Source organism: Lissotriton helveticus, chromosome 12 (genome assembly GCF_964261635.1).
Source record: "Lissotriton helveticus chromosome 12, aLisHel1.1, whole genome shotgun sequence".
NCBI lineage: Eukaryota > Metazoa > Chordata > Amphibia > Caudata > Salamandridae > Lissotriton > Lissotriton helveticus.
This window is the reverse complement of record NC_136073.1, coordinates 657,751,124-657,768,970: the sequence shown is the minus strand read 5'-3', so window position 1 is coordinate 657,768,970 and position 17,847 is coordinate 657,751,124. Positions and strand designations below refer to the sequence as shown.

The following is a 17,847-nucleotide window of genomic DNA, read 5'->3' as shown; positions in this document are numbered from 1 at the left end:
TGACAGCAGGAATATTAAGAGAGGAGAAAACATACTGCCTGCTATCGTGAAATTCCAAGATAGTCACGAAAAGCAATCTCATGCACTGCACAAGCTCTTTCCCATGATGCACCTCTCCTGCACTCTGTCGATGCAAATGAGCAAGCAGAGAGTTCAGGAATAAAACACCTAAGCTCATGTCCCCAAAAAACAGCAGCAGACAACTCGCAGATATATTCACCAATTTCTAATGCTTTTCTTTTAAACACATGATAAACAGCCTCACCTGTGGTAAGGCTTAAAAAAATTGAATAAACTCGTAAATGTTCCTCTCCACGGAAATCTTTAGTAAAAGGCAAAAGATTTTTTCATTTTGAAGAGAAACCAGAGTAAGTTAGAATATGGCTCTCTGGGGGTAAGTGGCACCACATCAAAGACCCCGTCATTGCGAGGGTGAGGACCTGAGAGGTATTTTTAGGCTCTAAGAAAGAGGACAAGAACCAGGCCAGTGAGGGAAGCAGGCCCAATTTTCAGAGTCTCTGCTCAAAGCACAGAAAATCAAAAAGGTGGACAGTTCCCATGCGTCTGTCTGGAAATATGCAAATTCTTTTCTGTACACACCTCAGCTCATTAGGAGGCGTTGCGGCTGCTGGGCAAGGGGAACGGGAAGCGTGCATCAGGCTTTAGGTGAAGTGACACTGTAGGACTTTTGTCCCCCAGCGATTTTACGCTTTCCACACCATCCTTCCAATCGATAGGCTGTGAGCCACCACTGTGCTCTGCACATAGCCATGCACTTTAAGTCCCTTTTTCGCACGTACTTTCATTAAACCTGAATATAGAAGTATATATCTGTCTAGGCTAGAGGCACATGAAACAGGACTGGCGTGCCGCTTCAAGTGTACCTGAGAGGAATCTGACTCAGGATTGGCCACCCTCTCAGGGCACCGACTCAGGATTGGCCAACCTCTATGGGGCACCTCTAACGTGCACAAATAACGGGCAAGCCCTATGAAAAGCACAGCGTGAGTCTAGGTGACACCTTGAAAAAGGAGGGTGACGTCTGGCCTCTGACAGCAGGAATATTAAGAGAGGAGAAAACATACTGCCTGCTATCGTGAAATTCCAAGATAGTCACGAAAAGCAATCTCATGCACTGCACAAGCTCTTTCCCATGATGCACCTCTCCTGCACTCTGTCTATGCAAATGAGCAAGCAGAGAGTTCAGGAATAAAACACCTAAGCTCATGTCCCCAAAAAACAGCAGCAGACAACTCGCAGATATATTCACCAATTTCTAATGCTTTTCTTTTAAACACAAGATAAACAGCCTCACCGGTGGTAAGGCTTAAAAAAATTGAATAAACTCGTAAATGTTCCTCTCCACGGAAATCTTTAGTAAAAGGCGAAAGATTTTTTCGTTTTGAAGAGAAACCAGAGTAAGTTAGAATATGGCTCTCTGGGGGTAAGTGGCACCACATCAAAGACCCCGTCATTGCGAGGGTGAGGACCTGAGAGGTATTTTTAGGCTCTAAGAAAGAGGACAAGAACCAGGCCAGTGAGGGAAGCAGGCCCAATTTTCAGAGTCTCTGCTCAAAGCACAGAAAATCAAAAAGGTGGACAGTTCCCATGCGTCTGTCTGGAAATATGCAAATTCTTTTCTGTACACACCTCAGCTCATTAGGAGGCGTTGCGGCTGCTGGGCAAGGGGAACGGGAAGCGTGCATCAGGCTTTAGGTGAAGTGACACTGTAGGACTTTTGTCCCCCAGCGATTTTACGCTTTCCACACCATCCTTCCAATCGATAGGCTGTGAGCCACCACTGTGCTCTGCACATAGCCATGCACTTTAAGTCCCTTTTTCGCACGTACTTTCATTAAACCTGAATATAGAAGTATATATCTGTCTAGGCTAGAGGCACATGAAACAGGACTGGCGTGCCGCTTCAAGTGTACCTGAGAGGAATCTGACTCAGGATTGGCCACCCTCTCAGGGCACCGACTCAGGATTGGCCAACCTCTATGGGGCACCTCTAACGTGGACAAATAACGGGCAAGCCCTATGAAAAGCACAGCGTGAGTCTAGGTGACACCTTGAAAAAGGAGGGTGACGTCTGGCCTCTGACAGCAGGAATATTAAGAGAGGAGAAAACATACTGCCTGCTATCGTGAAATTCCAAGATAGTCACGAAAAGCAATCTCATGCACTGCACAAGCTCTTTCCCATGATGCACCTCTCCTGCACTCTGTCTATGCAAATGAGCAAGCAGAGAGTTCAGGAATAAAACACCTAAGCTCATGTCCCCAAAAAACAGCAGCAGACAACTCGCAGATATATTCACCAATTTCTAATGCTTTTCTTTTAAACACAAGATAAACAGCCTCACCGGTGGTAAGGCTTAAAAAAATTGAATAAACTCGTAAATGTTCCTCTCCACGGAAATCTTTAGTAAAAGGCGAAAGATTTTTTCGTTTTGAAGAGAAACCAGAGTAAGTTAGAATATGGCTCTCTGGGGGTAAGTGGCACCACATCAAAGACCCCGTCATTGCGAGGGTGAGGACCTGAGAGGTATTTTTAGGCTCTAAGAAAGAGGACAAGAACCAGGCCAGTGAGGGAAGCAGGCCCAATTTTCAGAGTCTCTGCTCAAAGCACAGAAAATCAAAAAGGTGGACAGTTCCCATGCGTCTGTCTGGAAATATGCAAATTCTTTTCTGTACACACCTCAGCTCATTAGGAGGCGTTGCGGCTGCTGGGCAAGGGGAACGGGAAGCGTGCATCAGGCTTTAGGTGAAGTGACACTGTAGGACTTTTGTCCCCCAGCGATTTTACGCTTTCCACACCATCCTTCCAATCGATAGGCTGTGAGCCACCACTGTGCTCTGCACATAGCCATGCACTTTAAGTCCCTTTTTCGTACGTACTTTCATTAAACCTGAATATAGAAGTATATATCTGTCTAGGCTAGAGGCACATGAAACAGGACTGGCGTGCCGCTTCAAGTGTACCTGAGAGGAATCTGACTCATGATTGGCCACCCTCTCAGGGCACCGACTCAGGATTGGCCAACCTCTATGGGGCACCTCTAACGGGCACAAATAACGGGCAAGCCCTATGAAAAGCACAGCGTGAGTCTAGGTGCCACCTTGAAAAAGGAGGGTGACGTCTGGCCTCTGACAGCAGGAATATTAAGAGAGGAGAAAACATACTGCCTGCTATCGTGAAATTCCAAGATAGTCACGAAAAGCAATCTCATGCACTGCACAAGCTCTTTCCCATGATGCACCTCTCCTGCACTCTGTCGATGCAAATGAGCAAGCAGAGAGTTCAGGAATAAAACACCTAAGCTCATGTCCCCAAAAAACAGCAGCAGACAACTCGCAGATATATTCACCAATTTCTAATGCTTTTCTTTTAAACACACGATAAACAGCCTCACCTGTGGTAAGGCTTAAAAAAATTGAATAAACTCGTAAATGTTCCTCTCCACGGAAATCTTTAGTAAAAGGCGAAAGATTTTTTCGTTTTGAAGAGAAACCAGAGTAAGTTAGAATATGGCTCTCTGGGGGTAAGTGGCACCACATCAAAGACCCCGTCATTGCGAGGGTGAGGACCTGAGAGGTATTTTTAGGCTCTAAGAAAGAGGACAAGAACCAGGCCAGTGAGGGAAGCAGGCCCAATTTTCAGAGTCTCTGCTCAAAGCACAGAAAATCAAAAAGGTGGACAGTTCCCATGCGTCTGTCTGGAAATATGCAAATTCTTTTCTGTACACACCTCAGCTCATTAGGAGGCGTTGCGGCTGCTGGGCAAGGGGAACGGGAAGCGTGCATCAGGCTTTAGGTGAAGTGACACTGTAGGACTTTTGTCCCCCAGCGATTTTACGCTTTCCACACCATCCTTCCAATCGATAGGCTGTGAGCCACCACTGTGCTCTGCACATAGCCATGCACTTTAAGTCCCTTTTTCGCACGTACTTTCATTAAACCTGAATATAGAAGTATATATCTGTCTAGGCTAGAGGCACATGAAACAGGACTGGCGTGCCGCTTCAAGTGTACCTGAGAGGAATCTGACTCATGATTGGCCACCCTCTCAGGGCACCGACTCAGGATTGGCCAACCTCTATGGGGCACCTCTAACGGGCACAAATAACGGGCAAGCCCTATGAAAAGCACAGCGTGAGTCTAGGTGCCACCTTGAAAAAGGAGGGTGACGTCTGGCCTCTGACAGCAGGAATATTAAGAGAGGAGAAAACATACTGCCTGCTATCGTGAAATTCCAAGATAGTCACGAAAAGCAATCTCATGCACTGCACAAGCTCTTTCCCATGATGCACCTCTCCTGCACTCTGTCTATGCAAATGAGCAAGCAGAGAGTTCAGGAATAAAACACCTAAGCTCATGTCCCCAAAAAACAGCAGCAGACAACTCGCAGATATATTCACCAATTTCTAATGCTTTTCTTTTAAACACAAGATAAACAGCCTCACCGGTGGTAAGGCTTAAAAAAATTGAATAAACTCGTAAATGTTCCTCTCCACGGAAATCTTTAGTAAAAGGCGAAAGATTTTTTCGTTTTGAAGAGAAACCAGAGTAAGTTAGAATATGGCTCTCTGGGGGTAAGTGGCACCACATCAAAGACCCCGTCATTGCGAGGGTGAGGACCTGAGAGGTATTTTTAGGCTCTAAGAAAGAGGACAAGAACCAGGCCAGTGAGGGAAGCAGGCCCAATTTTCAGAGTCTCTGCTCAAAGCACAGAAAATCAAAAAGGTGGACAGTTCCCATGCGTCTGTCTGGAAATATGCAAATTCTTTTCTGTACACACCTCAGCTCATTAGGAGGCGTTGCGGCTGCTGGGCAAGGGGAACGGGAAGCGTGCATCAGGCTTTAGGTGAAGTGACACTGTAGGACTTTTGTCCCCCAGCGATTTTACGCTTTCCACACCATCCTTCCAATCGATAGGCTGTGAGCCACCACTGTGCTCTGCACATAGCCATGCACTTTAAGTCCCTTTTTCGCACGTACTTTCATTAAACCTGAATATAGAAGTATATATCTGTCTAGGCTAGAGGCACATGAAACAGGACTGGCGTGCCGCTTCAAGTGTACCTGAGAGGAATCTGACTCAGGATTGGCCACCCTCTCAGGGCACCGACTCAGGATTGGCCAACCTCTATGGGGCACCTCTAACGTGGACAAATAACGGGCAAGCCCTATGAAAAGCACAGCGTGAGTCTAGGTGACACCTTGAAAAAGGAGGGTGACGTCTGGCCTCTGACAGCAGGAATATTAAGAGAGGAGAAAACATACTGCCTGCTATCGTGAAATTCCAAGATAGTCACGAAAAGCAATCTCATGCACTGCACAAGCTCTTTCCCATGATGCACCTCTCCTGCACTCTGTCTATGCAAATGAGCAAGCAGAGAGTTCAGGAATAAAACACCTAAGCTCATGTCCCCAAAAAACAGCAGCAGACAACTCGCAGATATATTCACCAATTTCTAATGCTTTTCTTTTAAACACAAGATAAACAGCCTCACCGGTGGTAAGGCTTAAAAAAAATTGAATAAACTCGTAAATGTTCCTCTCCACGGAAATCTTTAGTAAAAGGCGAAAGATTTTTTCGTTTTGAAGAGAAACCAGAGTAAATTAGAATATGGCTCTCTGGGGGTAAGTGGCACCACATCAAAGACCCCGTCATTGCGAGGGTGAGGACCTGAGAGGTATTTTTAGGCTCTAAGAAAGAGGACAAGAACCAGGCCAGTGAGGGAAGCAGGCCCAATTTTCAGAGTCTCTGCTCAAAGCACAGAAAATCAAAAAGGTGGACAGTTCCCATGCGTCTGTCTGGAAATATGCAAATTCTTTTCTGTACACACCTCAGCTCATTAGGAGGCGTTGCGGCTGCTGGGCAAGGGGAACGGGAAGCGTGCATCAGGCTTTAGGTGAAGTGACACTGTAGGACTTTTGTCCCCCAGCGATTTTACGCTTTCCACACCATCCTTCCAATCGATAGGCTGTGAGCCACCACTGTGCTCTGCACATAGCCATGCACTTTAAGTCCCTTTTTCGTACGTACTTTCATTAAACCTGAATATAGAAGTATATATCTGTCTAGGCTAGAGGCACATGAAACAGGACTGGCGTGCCGCTTCAAGTGTACCTGAGAGGAATCTGACTCATGATTGGCCACCCTCTCAGGGCACCGACTCAGGATTGGCCAACCTCTATGGGGCACCTCTAACGGGCACAAATAACGGGCAAGCCCTATGAAAAGCACAGCGTGAGTCTAGGTGCCACCTTGAAAAAGGAGGGTGACGTCTGGCCTCTGACAGCAGGAATATTAAGAGAGGAGAAAACATACTGCCTGCTATCGTGAAATTCCAAGATAGTCACGAAAAGCAATCTCATGCACTGCACAAGCTCTTTCCCATGATGCACCTCTCCTGCACTCTGTCGATGCAAATGAGCAAGCAGAGAGTTCAGGAATAAAACACCTAAGCTCATGTCCCCAAAAAACAGCAGCAGACAACTCGCAGATATATTCACCAATTTCTAATGCTTTTCTTTTAAACACACGATAAACAGCCTCACCTGTGGTAAGGCTTAAAAAAATTGAATAAACTCGTAAATGTTCCTCTCCACGGAAATCTTTAGTAAAAGGCGAAAGATTTTTTCGTTTTGAAGAGAAACCAGAGTAAGTTAGAATATGGCTCTCTGGGGGTAAGTGGCACCACATCAAAGACCCCGTCATTGCGAGGGTGAGGACCTGAGAGGTATTTTTAGGCTCTAAGAAAGAGGACAAGAACCAGGCCAGTGAGGGAAGCAGGCCCAATTTTCAGAGTCTCTGCTCAAAGCACAGAAAATCAAAAAGGTGGACAGTTCCCATGCGTCTGTCTGGAAATATGCAAATTCTTTTCTGTACACACCTCAGCTCATTAGGAGGCGTTGCGGCTGCTGGGCAAGGGGAACGGGAAGCGTGCATCAGGCTTTAGGTGAAGTGACACTGTAGGACTTTTGTCCCCCAGCGATTTTACGCTTTCCACACCATCCTTCCAATCGATAGGCTGTGAGCCACCACTGTGCTCTGCACATAGCCATGCACTTTAAGTCCCTTTTTCGCACGTACTTTCATTAAACCTGAATATAGAAGTATATATCTGTCTAGGCTAGAGGCACATGAAACAGGACTGGCGTGCCGCTTCAAGTGTACCTGAGAGGAATCTGACTCAGGATTGGCCACCCTCTCAGGGCACCGACTCAGGATTGGCCAACCTCTATGGGGCACCTCTAACGTGGACAAATAACGGGCAAGCCCTATGAAAAGCACAGCGTGAGTCTAGGTGACACCTTGAAAAAGGAGGGTGACGTCTGGCCTCTGACAGCAGGAATATTAAGAGAGGAGAAAACATACTGCCTGCTATCGTGAAATTCCAAGATAGTCACGAAAAGCAATCTCATGCACTGCACAAGCTCTTTCCCATGATGCACCTCTCCTGCACTCTGTCTATGCAAATGAGCAAGCAGAGAGTTCAGGAATAAAACACCTAAGCTCATGTCCCCAAAAAACAGCAGCAGACAACTCGCAGATATATTCACCAATTTCTAATGCTTTTCTTTTAAACACAAGATAAACAGCCTCACCGGTGGTAAGGCTTAAAAAAATTGAATAAACTCGTAAATGTTCCTCTCCACGGAAATCTTTAGTAAAAGGCGAAAGATTTTTTCGTTTTGAAGAGAAACCAGAGTAAGTTAGAATATGGCTCTCTGGGGGTAAGTGGCACCACATCAAAGACCCCGTCATTGCGAGGGTGAGGACCTGAGAGGTATTTTTAGGCTCTAAGAAAGAGGACAAGAACCAGGCCAGTGAGGGAAGCAGGCCCAATTTTCAGAGTCTCTGCTCAAAGCACAGAAAATCAAAAAGGTGGACAGTTCCCATGCGTCTGTCTGGAAATATGCAAATTCTTTTCTGTACACACCTCAGCTCATTAGGAGGCGTTGCGGCTGCTGGGCAAGGGGAACGGGAAGCGTGCATCAGGCTTTAGGTGAAGTGACACTGTAGGACTTTTGTCCCCCAGCGATTTTACGCTTTCCACACCATCCTTCCAATCGATAGGCTGTGAGCCACCACTGTGCTCTGCACATAGCCATGCACTTTAAGTCCCTTTTTCGCACGTACTTTCATTAAACCTGAATATAGAAGTATATATCTGTCTAGGCTAGAGGCACATGAAACAGGACTGGCGTGCCGCTTCAAGTGTACCTGAGAGGAATCTGACTCATGATTGGCCACCCTCTCAGGGCACCGACTCAGGATTGGCCAACCTCTATGGGGCACCTCTAACGTGCACAAATAACGGGCAAGCCCTATGAAAAGCACAGCGTGAGTCTAGGTGCCACCTTGAAAAAGGAGGGTGACGTCTGGCCTCTGACAGCAGGAATATTAAGAGAGGAGAAAACATACTGCCTGCTATCGTGAAATTCCAAGATAGTCACGAAAAGCAATCTCATGCACTGCACAAGCTCTTTCCCATGATGCACCTCTCCTGCACTCTGTCGATGCAAATGAGCAAGCAGAGAGTTCAGGAATAAAACACCTAAGCTCATGTCCCCAAAAAACAGCAGCAGACAACTCGCAGATATATTCACCAATTTCTAATGCTTTTCTTTTAAACACAAGATAAACAGCCTCACCGGTGGTAAGGCTTAAAAAAATTGAATAAACTCGTAAATGTTCCTCTCCACGGAAATCTTTAGTAAAAGGCGAAAGATTTTTTCGTTTTGAAGAGAAACCAGAGTAAGTTAGAATATGGCTCTCTGGGGGTAAGTGGCACCACATCAAAGACCCCGTCATTGCGAGGGTGAGGACCTGAGAGGTATTTTTAGGCTCTAAGAAAGAGGACAAGAACCAGGCCAGTGAGGGAAGCAGGCCCAATTTTCAGAGTCTCTGCTCAAAGCACAGAAAATCAAAAAGGTGGACAGTTCCCATGCGTCTGTCTGGAAATATGCAAATTCTTTTCTGTACACACCTCAGCTCATTAGGAGGCGTTGCGGCTGCTGGGCAAGGGGAACGGGAAGCGTGCATCAGGCTTTAGGTGAAGTGACACTGTAGGACTTTTGTCCCCCAGCGATTTTACGCTTTCCACACCATCCTTCCAATCGATAGGCTGTGAGCCACCACTGTGCTCTGCACATAGCCATGCACTTTAAGTCCCTTTTTCGTACGTACTTTCATTTGTAGTGTAGCTCCTATTTTCCCAATAGGCTCTGCGCATTGGAATAGTACCTACAGCAGTAAAGGCCTAGGCCAGACGTTAACTAGGTCTACTACTGTCGATACTAGACTTAATTTTTGGGTTTGCCAGCTAAGCTCAGAGTTCGCTAGAAACTTTCTCGAATGTTCAAGGAAGGATGAACTCCCCTGATTAGACAAGAAGGGATTTAGTTTCTGACAACCATAGAACATGACAACTTTGCTCTCCCCTAATCAAGAGTCAATCTCGAGAGTCGTGTGAGCACAAGGCAATTATTTTACTCAGTCAGTACGTGCATTCTTAGTCTCATCAGAATGTAGAGAAAAGGAAGAGACGGGCGTGTTCAATAAAAGATGTTATTTATTGATCAGTCTCTTTTCTCGTACAAGAGAAATGGATCGATATTATTGCAATACTTATAGTTAAGTAAAGTGCATACATTAGAAGCAATAGTATAAAATAATACTGTAAAAACATTGATATGGTTTCTGAGCCATATGATGTTTAAAATGATTAAAATATATTTACATACACATATACATTTGACTAAACGTACTCAACTGGTGTTTCTAAATACGCCTACCCCGTGTACCTGACCTAAGTCTAATGCGTGGGCGGGAATAGAAAGTTACAGTTTCGTTTAAGTTTGTTTTTGCCAAGTGAATAACTAAAGAATTCTCTAGGAGGGGTTATTCAGTTCTGTACCTGGAATTTAGGATGAATGAGGAATGGTATCTCTTTCTCTGCTCTCGATATTCCAGGCTGCCTGCGAGGGCTGCCCAGAAGCGCCGGTGCTGGGTCTCTCGGCTTGAGATAGCAGCGCGTCTCTCAGCGCGTCAGGAAGGCGGGGCTGCTGCCTGCGGGGTCTGCTTCTGCTCTCGGCTTCGGCAAGTATGGCTGCTCCGTCTTGTCACCACGCGTGTGTTTGCATAGGGCAAGGTCGGCAATATTTATACCTTAAAGGTGCCGAGATTGACGTAAGGATGGACATAGGTACGTCAATAAAGATGTCATACGACTTGCTCGTTAGCACATTCTTTACTAAAGTTCTCTGTGAAATCAAAACAATGGCCGCACGGATTATCCAGGTTGTCATAGGTTTGATTTGTTATGAGAACGTCGTATGCCTTATCAGGGGCTGGAGGAATGTCGCTTGTCTAATTAGATCTCAAGCGTTATGACCTAATCAGATAACACGTTCCTGTGCCGTAGTGTGACTGCGTCAGATAACGGTATCTGCATCATGGGGGATTTCTTGCCTCATGGGCTGACTGTTAGTTAACTAGCTAGTAAGTTTAACCAGAATAGGGTCAGGAATAGGGGGATCGAATCAGAACCTATAGAAATACACGACACCCACTCCACGCTAACTATGGTCATATCTACTAATCTATGCATAGTATAACATAGTACAACATACTATAGAGTATAGTGTATACCTTACCACCCCAAAATACATAAATGCATTTCGAAATTTTCAAATATACTGAAAAATTGCAGTCATATATATTGTATGCACTTAAGCTATGAATTAAATGCAAAAGTGAACACGCATTGTTATGCATTATTGATTGTTGGTATATGAGAAATACACATGAAATGGCTCTTAATATGGCTATACAGAAAAAAAGTCGAAACCATTTCATCACATAAAATCTATTGCGAACATACCAGCGGGCAGCTAAAGTCTATAAAGTCTATAAAGTATCTAAAATAGAAATCTTAGTTCTCTAGGAATAGTCTCTTACTTTAAGCAGAAAATCAGTGTCCCGGGAAAAAATATATAGAAAAATATTTTAGGGGCTTGCTGAAAAAAGTTGCTGTCCGTGAACTGGATTGTAATTGTTCATGTGACTTTATTTTTAAAGTTGAAGGCCGAATTCAGGGAACGCCGTGTGCGAGTTTACTCAAAAGTCTCTATTTCTGTTCCGGAGAGAACATCATATCATTCAGGCTTTCGAAAAAACTGTCAACAGCTTCATGGGAAAGTTCCTCTAAGTCGGAAATAGGGGTAACCATGCATTCATGCGCATGATTGTCTCCATTGACATTCTGATTTGCATTGCTGACAGAAGGTCGTACCTGTTCGATGCTGCTTTCATCTTGAACTTCACTACTCTTCAATCGCAGTGGTGAAGATTCCAGGAATGCCGTCATCAGAATTGGCAGCCTTTGAGGGCAGCACAGTGCGTGAACCTTGGTAGGAACCAACAGTGTATCTGCATCCACCGGCGCATCCGATTGTAGCGTCAGACAGGTGTCTAACACGCATTCTTCTCCGCATAGCAGACACCTTAGTACAGGTAAAACACACTTTTGCCACATTGGTCGAAATGATAGAAACCAAGTCATGTTTAGGTCTCTAAGCCGGGATAGTCCCAGGATTTTTGATATCCGGTCCCGGTATCCAATGGCTAGGATCGTATCTTCCATTGTCGCGAGAGTTTGATCTGTGACATGGGTTGCCATAACGAAAAATAAGGACTAGGAATAGGATTCCTGCAATTAGTCCTAGGATCAGGGTAAGTCCGCCAAAAATCGAATGGACGAAGTCTGGAAAAATACCCAGTATGGCTTTGAATGGTGTTAATGCCATCGAAAATACTGTCTTAAATACCTTTGAGACCCCTGTGGTATCAGAAATATTTAAGATTTCGCTCAGGATTTCCGCGAAATGTACGGGGGAATTAGTTGATAATAATGTATGTATCTCTGCAGTCGTCCTTGCGACTTGTAGATCATACGTTTCTTTAGATGACGTGAGCCTTGTAGGCGTCTGAAGAAGCACTGTTTTCATTCTGCTTAAAGTGTCTATTCGAATAGAAGTAATTTTCAAACTGGGCCATGCCCTCGCCTCCCTGTCTGGAAAGGAGCTGGGGAACAAAGAACGTCCACAGCACTTGACCTTCGCCGTCGTAGTGACGAGATAAGGAGTCCCGGGCATAAGACTACAGCATCTGCGGTCTACAATAAGAATGTAACTCCCATTATAGAGTCTTTGAAAGAATGGTTCTATTTCAGTTGCAGGTGCGCCTTGCTGGTGACATGAAAGGTTGTATGAATTCCCTTCACAGGCTCCGTGCAAACTAATACCGTTACACAGAAGCGTGCCGCTTAGTGACATAGCACAATTGATGCCACTAAGAAACACTTTCTGTCCTTTGTTACTGATACATGCATGTGAATAGGGCAGGTTCCATGTTGTTTTAAGGTACCCCTTTCCCAATTTCTCGTACATGCCAGCCTGTGTATATTTTTGGCAGTATTGAAACCTGAAGGTTGAGATTGGAATATTTATGATTCCGTGGATTATCCATTCACTGACAGGTCGTTCTGACATTGTCAACGGTAATCTTTCTAGTTTTTCAATGCTCAAGATTGTATAATCAGCACCCTTCTGCGCCATACCGATTTGTCTATCAGTAAGGTTAAAGATTTGAAATAGTGACGTTGTGTTGATTAAACGCCAAGGCACATAGCCTGAACGCAGATTTTGTAACGTCCAGCCAAGCTGTACAATAGAACGCAATTGTGACTGACCATGTTGTAATAACAGTAAGTCTTGCGATAATATATCGATTGCTGAAGACACAATGCTGTCCAATGAAAAAATTCTGGAGGACAGAGTCATTAACCCATTGTCCACTACAGAAAGTGATTTTTCCAAATTAATACGGTCAATTTCCCGTATTCTTTCTGCTGTTTCAATTTGAGTAACCTTCCAGGCCTCATTGTATGCTGCATATACAGAGGCTGCTATGAAACGCTTATGACGCTGTTTGCGTGGTCCCAGTATGAAATCACGCAAGTCAGCACCATCAGTAAGTAAAGTTAGGTGTTGCTTAATTTCAGGCAGTGTGGAAGTTTGTAGCCATTGAAGGCATAATTTGCCCACACTGTAGGTTGTTATTATCCCTGGGTGATGTCTTTGGGGATATCTAGGGTCTGGCCTGTTCATTTTGAAACCCTGTGTTTTATTCAGGAATCTATCTTGACAGTTATTTGTATCTGTGGGCCAGATCAACCATTGTTTCCAATCAGGATGTGTTCTGTTTTGGTTAAGTATATGGTTTATGTCTATTTCTTCATCTGTTTCAGAGTTATTGCTAAACATTGTTGGCTTTGGAATAGACAGGTTATTTAAATCTTTGATTTTGGCTAAGCCAAGACAGGTGGTTTGTTGAACGGTGTCATTTAAAAATATCATTTGTTCTGGGATCATGCAGGCTCTAAACAAAGCTTCTATACCCTGTACTTGCCATTCTTTTGTACCCCAAACACTTTTCAAATCAACATGTTTGTCCCAATAATCAAATCCAAAAGTATTCATTTTTTCAAAGAAAGAATCTGAATATATCAATTTTGTGTTGGTTATCATGGTTTTCATCCCTGTCTTGTTTGACAATTTGTAATAAAATGTTTCAGCATTAGTTATGTTAAAACCTGAAAAATATGAATATTTGCCATACACGGTTCTTGAGCTCCCTTTTGGAGGTGTAGCACAATGTTCCCATTGATTAAAATTTAAAACATTTCTAGGTCGTGCAGATTTATGCAAGAAATGGTTACCATAATGGTTATAGCAGTACATGCTGTCATAATTTGTAGAACCCTGCAAATAATCATGTTTTGTAAATTTAGCAGACATTACTAAGTCAGACATCATATTGTTTATACTTTCAAAGTCCCAATCATCAGCAAATGAGTTTGGTTTTGCAAAGTCACTCAAGGAGATCTTGATTTGGTGTGGATATTTCAGGATCTCGACCGGACCATAAATTTCATAGTCAGTGTTGTCCCAGGCTACCCCACCAGGTATTGGAATTGCTGTGAAATTGGCTGAAGAAAGTTCTGAAGAAAGTTCTCTTTTCTCGACGTGTGAAGATGTGTGTGGTTTGAGGACCAAGTTGATGTTCTGACTTGCTGTGTCCATTTTAGCATATTTTCCCTCAATGAAGCGTCCCAAGGTAAATACCATGATGAGCCAAAGTATGAGGATAAATGCACCAAAACCCACCCAAAATTCAATCCATGGAGAAATCAGATATGTTTCTTTTAGTTGTTTCAAAAGTTCCTTCGCTTTGTCTTTAAAGGATTTTGATGATGGCTGTGTCTTTTGTTCGCTGAAACCGTCAGAGGAATCATCGAAGTTGATGAAGTAACCGGATGCAGTTCTGTCAATTGTTCCAATTGGTTCAGGATTTTTGTTTCTTGCATTTTCACTTGGTACTTCTGTATAGATTGGTGTGTCTCTGCTAAATGTCTTTATTTGGGTTTTCAGAGGTCTAAGTTCTATTGCATTGTTGCATAGTCCTTGTTGTTCTTCTGTAGGCGTTTCGAATGTGATGAGCCTCTTTGATAGGACCTCTGTACTGGTAGCAAACCTTGGTGTTCTGCTACTTATTGGGAGTCCACTTGGCCTACTGTTGGTTATCGGCCACATGTTGTGGTTTTACCAGGTCGATGGATACAACTCGGTTCTCCTTTTTTCCAGCAAGTGGCGGTAGTACAACTGATCTTGTCCCGTTGACAGACAATACAGGAACTGCTTTTCTGTAAGAAGGCCCAAATTCCTTCTTTACCGCGATCTTCTCCCTGACTAGATCCCCGACTTTTGGAATCCAGACAGGTCTTGCTGGGACAGGTGGTGATTCTTCAGTGGTCGTTGGCTGTTCTTTCAACTGTATGTTGCTCAGGTCTTTTCTTGTTTTGTTTAAGTCCTGCAAAATAGCCAAACGGTCTTTGACATCAAAGCTTTTTTCTATTACCACTGAAGTCTGACTATCAAGGTCAGAGATCAACATCCTAGTTCCGAATAATAATTCGTACGGACTGAATCCCTTCAGAGAATTTCTTGGCAGGTTATTTAGACTACGTTGGACACTTATTAGATGTTTGACCCACCCAGCTCCCGAACCTAATATCCTTTCTATTATAGATTGCTTTCTGCCTTGGTTTTTTCTTTACACCATCCCATACCCTCAGGAAGGAAGTGAGAAGATTCCCGCTGGGCTGTGCTCATTTGGCCATTCTTTCCCCCCCCCAGGCTGGATTGCCTGAGTGAGAAAAAAAAAAAATGGTCGAACGTAGCATGCTCTTAGCGTATATGCCATTTAGACTCGCAAATCTTGTATAACAGTCCGGACGTCAGCCGAGTGCTGTGGATCTACATTATAAGTGGAACTAGCCTGTGTATGTTAATCGCAAGCCATTGTTTTTGTAGGTAATATTATCTGCCTTGATACGACGAGGTATTAAACTGCTTCTCTCCCCACTGCGATCTCTGTTGCAGTTTGGGCAGTTTTTTACAAACATGGTGTAGTGCAGGCTCATGCCTGGCCACCAGTACCGTGATTGTAATTCTTCCAGAGAATCTTTTAATTTAAGGTGTCTGAGACCCTCGCCCATGTGTGCGTCTGCGATTAACAAGTGTCTCCTGTCCATGTTTGGAATCACTCTATCCCCCACTCCAGGGATTCGAGCAAAAGGAATGGAGTTTGCATCTATGATGTATGTGTAATTGAGTGGATAGTTGATCGGTAACGCCGAGCAGTCGCCTTTTGATGACGTTTTTACTGCCAGCACTGTTTCGCCGTCAATGTATTTTAATGTACGCTTTTTTCGATCTACGGGAGCCGGTTTACTGGCTGCCGCTGCGGCTGTTTCAGCCAATGAATTCCCTACAACGTGAACGCCATCACGCTGGTGACTCAGTGAGTGTGTCACGTGAGTCTTTGGTAGTTCTTTTTTCAAAAGAGCTACCTGTTCCCAGAGCAGTCTCTGCTTTATTGGTGCATCCGTGTCATCTTTGTAATCGTTCTGAATCCAGGTCTGCAAATCCTTGTTATATGCTTTGACGCAGAAATATGAATCTGACACTATAAGTGTCGGGAATTCGCGATCCGCATTATCTAGCGCCATTTTCAAAGCTAATATTTCAGTTTGTAGTTCTGAATTAGTTTCTACTGAGTGTGATTTTGTTAATAGAGGTCTTAGTTTACCTCCGTGCCACACTTCTTTTGTAATCTCACATGTGGGATTGTATGCATGTTCTCCCCAAACGGAGGGTTGAGCATGTCCGTCTGTATAGATTACACAGGCGTAATGTCGTAGAGGCAGAATGTCGATTGGCAGAGGATACGTTTTTTCATATTTTAGATTTTTTAATTCTTCTAGTTCTTAAAAGACTGTTAACCAGGCAATACTTGATAATTCATATCCTCCGTACTGGATTTTCAGATGGGCAATTCTGGACTTTTTGAAGTTGAATTTGTAACCCTCTGCAGCGAAACCAAGTATTATGGTGTTCACTCTTTTCAAGTGAGTTTCCAAGTCATCATCTGTTAAGTAAATGTCATCGACATAAGATAATGCTTCATCATCATATAGTTGTAGTAATTTTGTTACTCTCGCTGAGAATACCCCCGGGCTGTTCTTGTACCCCTGGGCTAACCGACAGAATTGTTTTTGAGTGCCATTTACTGAAAATGCAGTTAAATATCTGCTCTCTGGTGCTATGTTTTGACAAAAGAATCCGTTGGAGATGTCCAAGGTTGTTTTGTATTTTTTGCGCACTATGTTATTCATTAGTGCAGCACTGTGTGAGTTTTGCACTGCAAAAGTTTTGCAACATGTGTTAAGGTGTCGGTAATCCAAAACTAGACGGTACGAATTGTCTGGTTTGGAGACCGGAAACAAAGGATTGTTCATTTGTGAGGTGCAAGTTTCAATCACCCCCTGGTATTCTAGCTGATCTAGTATTTCATTTACTTGTTTTTTAGCTTCTTGCTTAATTGGGTACTGCCTTTGTGCAGTAGGTTGTGATTTTAACTGGACTTTGTGAGGAGGAGAATCCTCATCCCATCCTACGTGATTTTTATATAAAGCAGGTGCTAAGGCCACTGCCCACTTTCTAGCAAGTGTGTATTTTTTATGAATCGGTATTTGATTCGAGAAGGCAGGCATAATTACTTCTTCGCCATGAGGGCACTCCCTGACAAACTCCGGTGGCCAGTCTTTTTCAGCTAGAAGGATGTCATAGCCCTTGGATAGGTTATCCCAAAATAGTCCCCTTATTTTCCTAGTCTTATCTCCCTCTATACGTAATGTTATCTCGTATATTTTGTGGGGCTTGCTAACTCTGGTATCTGCAGTTTCCACTTGAAGGTATTCATTCGTGTCCACTGTCTCCAGATGATTCATAAGGACTTTGCGAGCTATGCTCACCTCTGCTGCGCTGTCTAGCATTGTCTGAGCCCATTCTCCGTTTTTCAGTTGTGTCCTCAGTATTCTCGGCATTGTTAACTACCTTGATACTGGCTACCTTCTTTTTTGGAAATTGTGATTTCTTTTTCAGTTGAGCAGGTTCCTTGTCTTTGGACTTGGCGTGCTCTTCTGATCGTCCTCTTCTTTCCGATTTCTGCGAGGAATTCTGAAAAGATTGAGACGGACGTGTATCAATGTCTTGATATCTATCAGGTTTTTTAATATTATCCCTATTTCTAAGGTTATATCTATTCCCAGAGGGTTCACTGTGAGGTGACCTTTGTCTCGGGTTTGGAGATTTCTCTCTTCGCCTAGGAGACCTTCCTCTGGACTGGAATTTCTTTTCTTTAGGATTG

At 43.9% G+C, this 17,847-nt stretch overlaps 9 non-coding genes across 9 annotated transcripts; all 9 read right to left on the bottom strand.

Moving 5' to 3' along the window:
• Positions 1-257: 257 nt before the first annotated feature.
• On the bottom strand, positions 258-372 carry LOC144800501 (U5 spliceosomal RNA). The gene has a single exon (XR_013604397.1). It is a non-coding gene; the product is annotated as a U5 spliceosomal RNA (small nuclear RNA).
• A 935-nt stretch (positions 373-1,307) lies between these two features.
• On the bottom strand, positions 1,308-1,422 carry LOC144800249 (U5 spliceosomal RNA). Its single transcript, XR_013604161.1, has one exon. It is a non-coding gene; the product is annotated as a U5 spliceosomal RNA (small nuclear RNA).
• Positions 1,423-2,357: 935 nt separating this feature from the next.
• LOC144800248 (U5 spliceosomal RNA) lies at positions 2,358-2,472 on the bottom strand. The gene has a single exon (XR_013604160.1). It is a non-coding gene; the product is annotated as a U5 spliceosomal RNA (small nuclear RNA).
• A 935-nt stretch (positions 2,473-3,407) lies between these two features.
• Positions 3,408-3,522, bottom strand: LOC144801550 (U5 spliceosomal RNA). Its single transcript, XR_013605356.1, has one exon. It is a non-coding gene; the product is annotated as a U5 spliceosomal RNA (small nuclear RNA).
• A 935-nt stretch (positions 3,523-4,457) lies between these two features.
• Positions 4,458-4,572, bottom strand: LOC144800247 (U5 spliceosomal RNA). The gene has a single exon (XR_013604159.1). It is a non-coding gene; the product is annotated as a U5 spliceosomal RNA (small nuclear RNA).
• A 935-nt stretch (positions 4,573-5,507) lies between these two features.
• On the bottom strand, positions 5,508-5,623 carry LOC144800737 (U5 spliceosomal RNA). Its single transcript, XR_013604623.1, has one exon. It is a non-coding gene; the product is annotated as a U5 spliceosomal RNA (small nuclear RNA).
• A 935-nt stretch (positions 5,624-6,558) lies between these two features.
• LOC144801549 (U5 spliceosomal RNA) lies at positions 6,559-6,673 on the bottom strand. Its single transcript, XR_013605355.1, has one exon. It is a non-coding gene; the product is annotated as a U5 spliceosomal RNA (small nuclear RNA).
• A 935-nt stretch (positions 6,674-7,608) lies between these two features.
• Positions 7,609-7,723, bottom strand: LOC144800246 (U5 spliceosomal RNA). The gene has a single exon (XR_013604158.1). It is a non-coding gene; the product is annotated as a U5 spliceosomal RNA (small nuclear RNA).
• Positions 7,724-8,658: 935 nt separating this feature from the next.
• LOC144800245 (U5 spliceosomal RNA) lies at positions 8,659-8,773 on the bottom strand. Its single transcript, XR_013604157.1, has one exon. It is a non-coding gene; the product is annotated as a U5 spliceosomal RNA (small nuclear RNA).
• Positions 8,774-17,847: the final 9,074 nt, after the last annotated feature.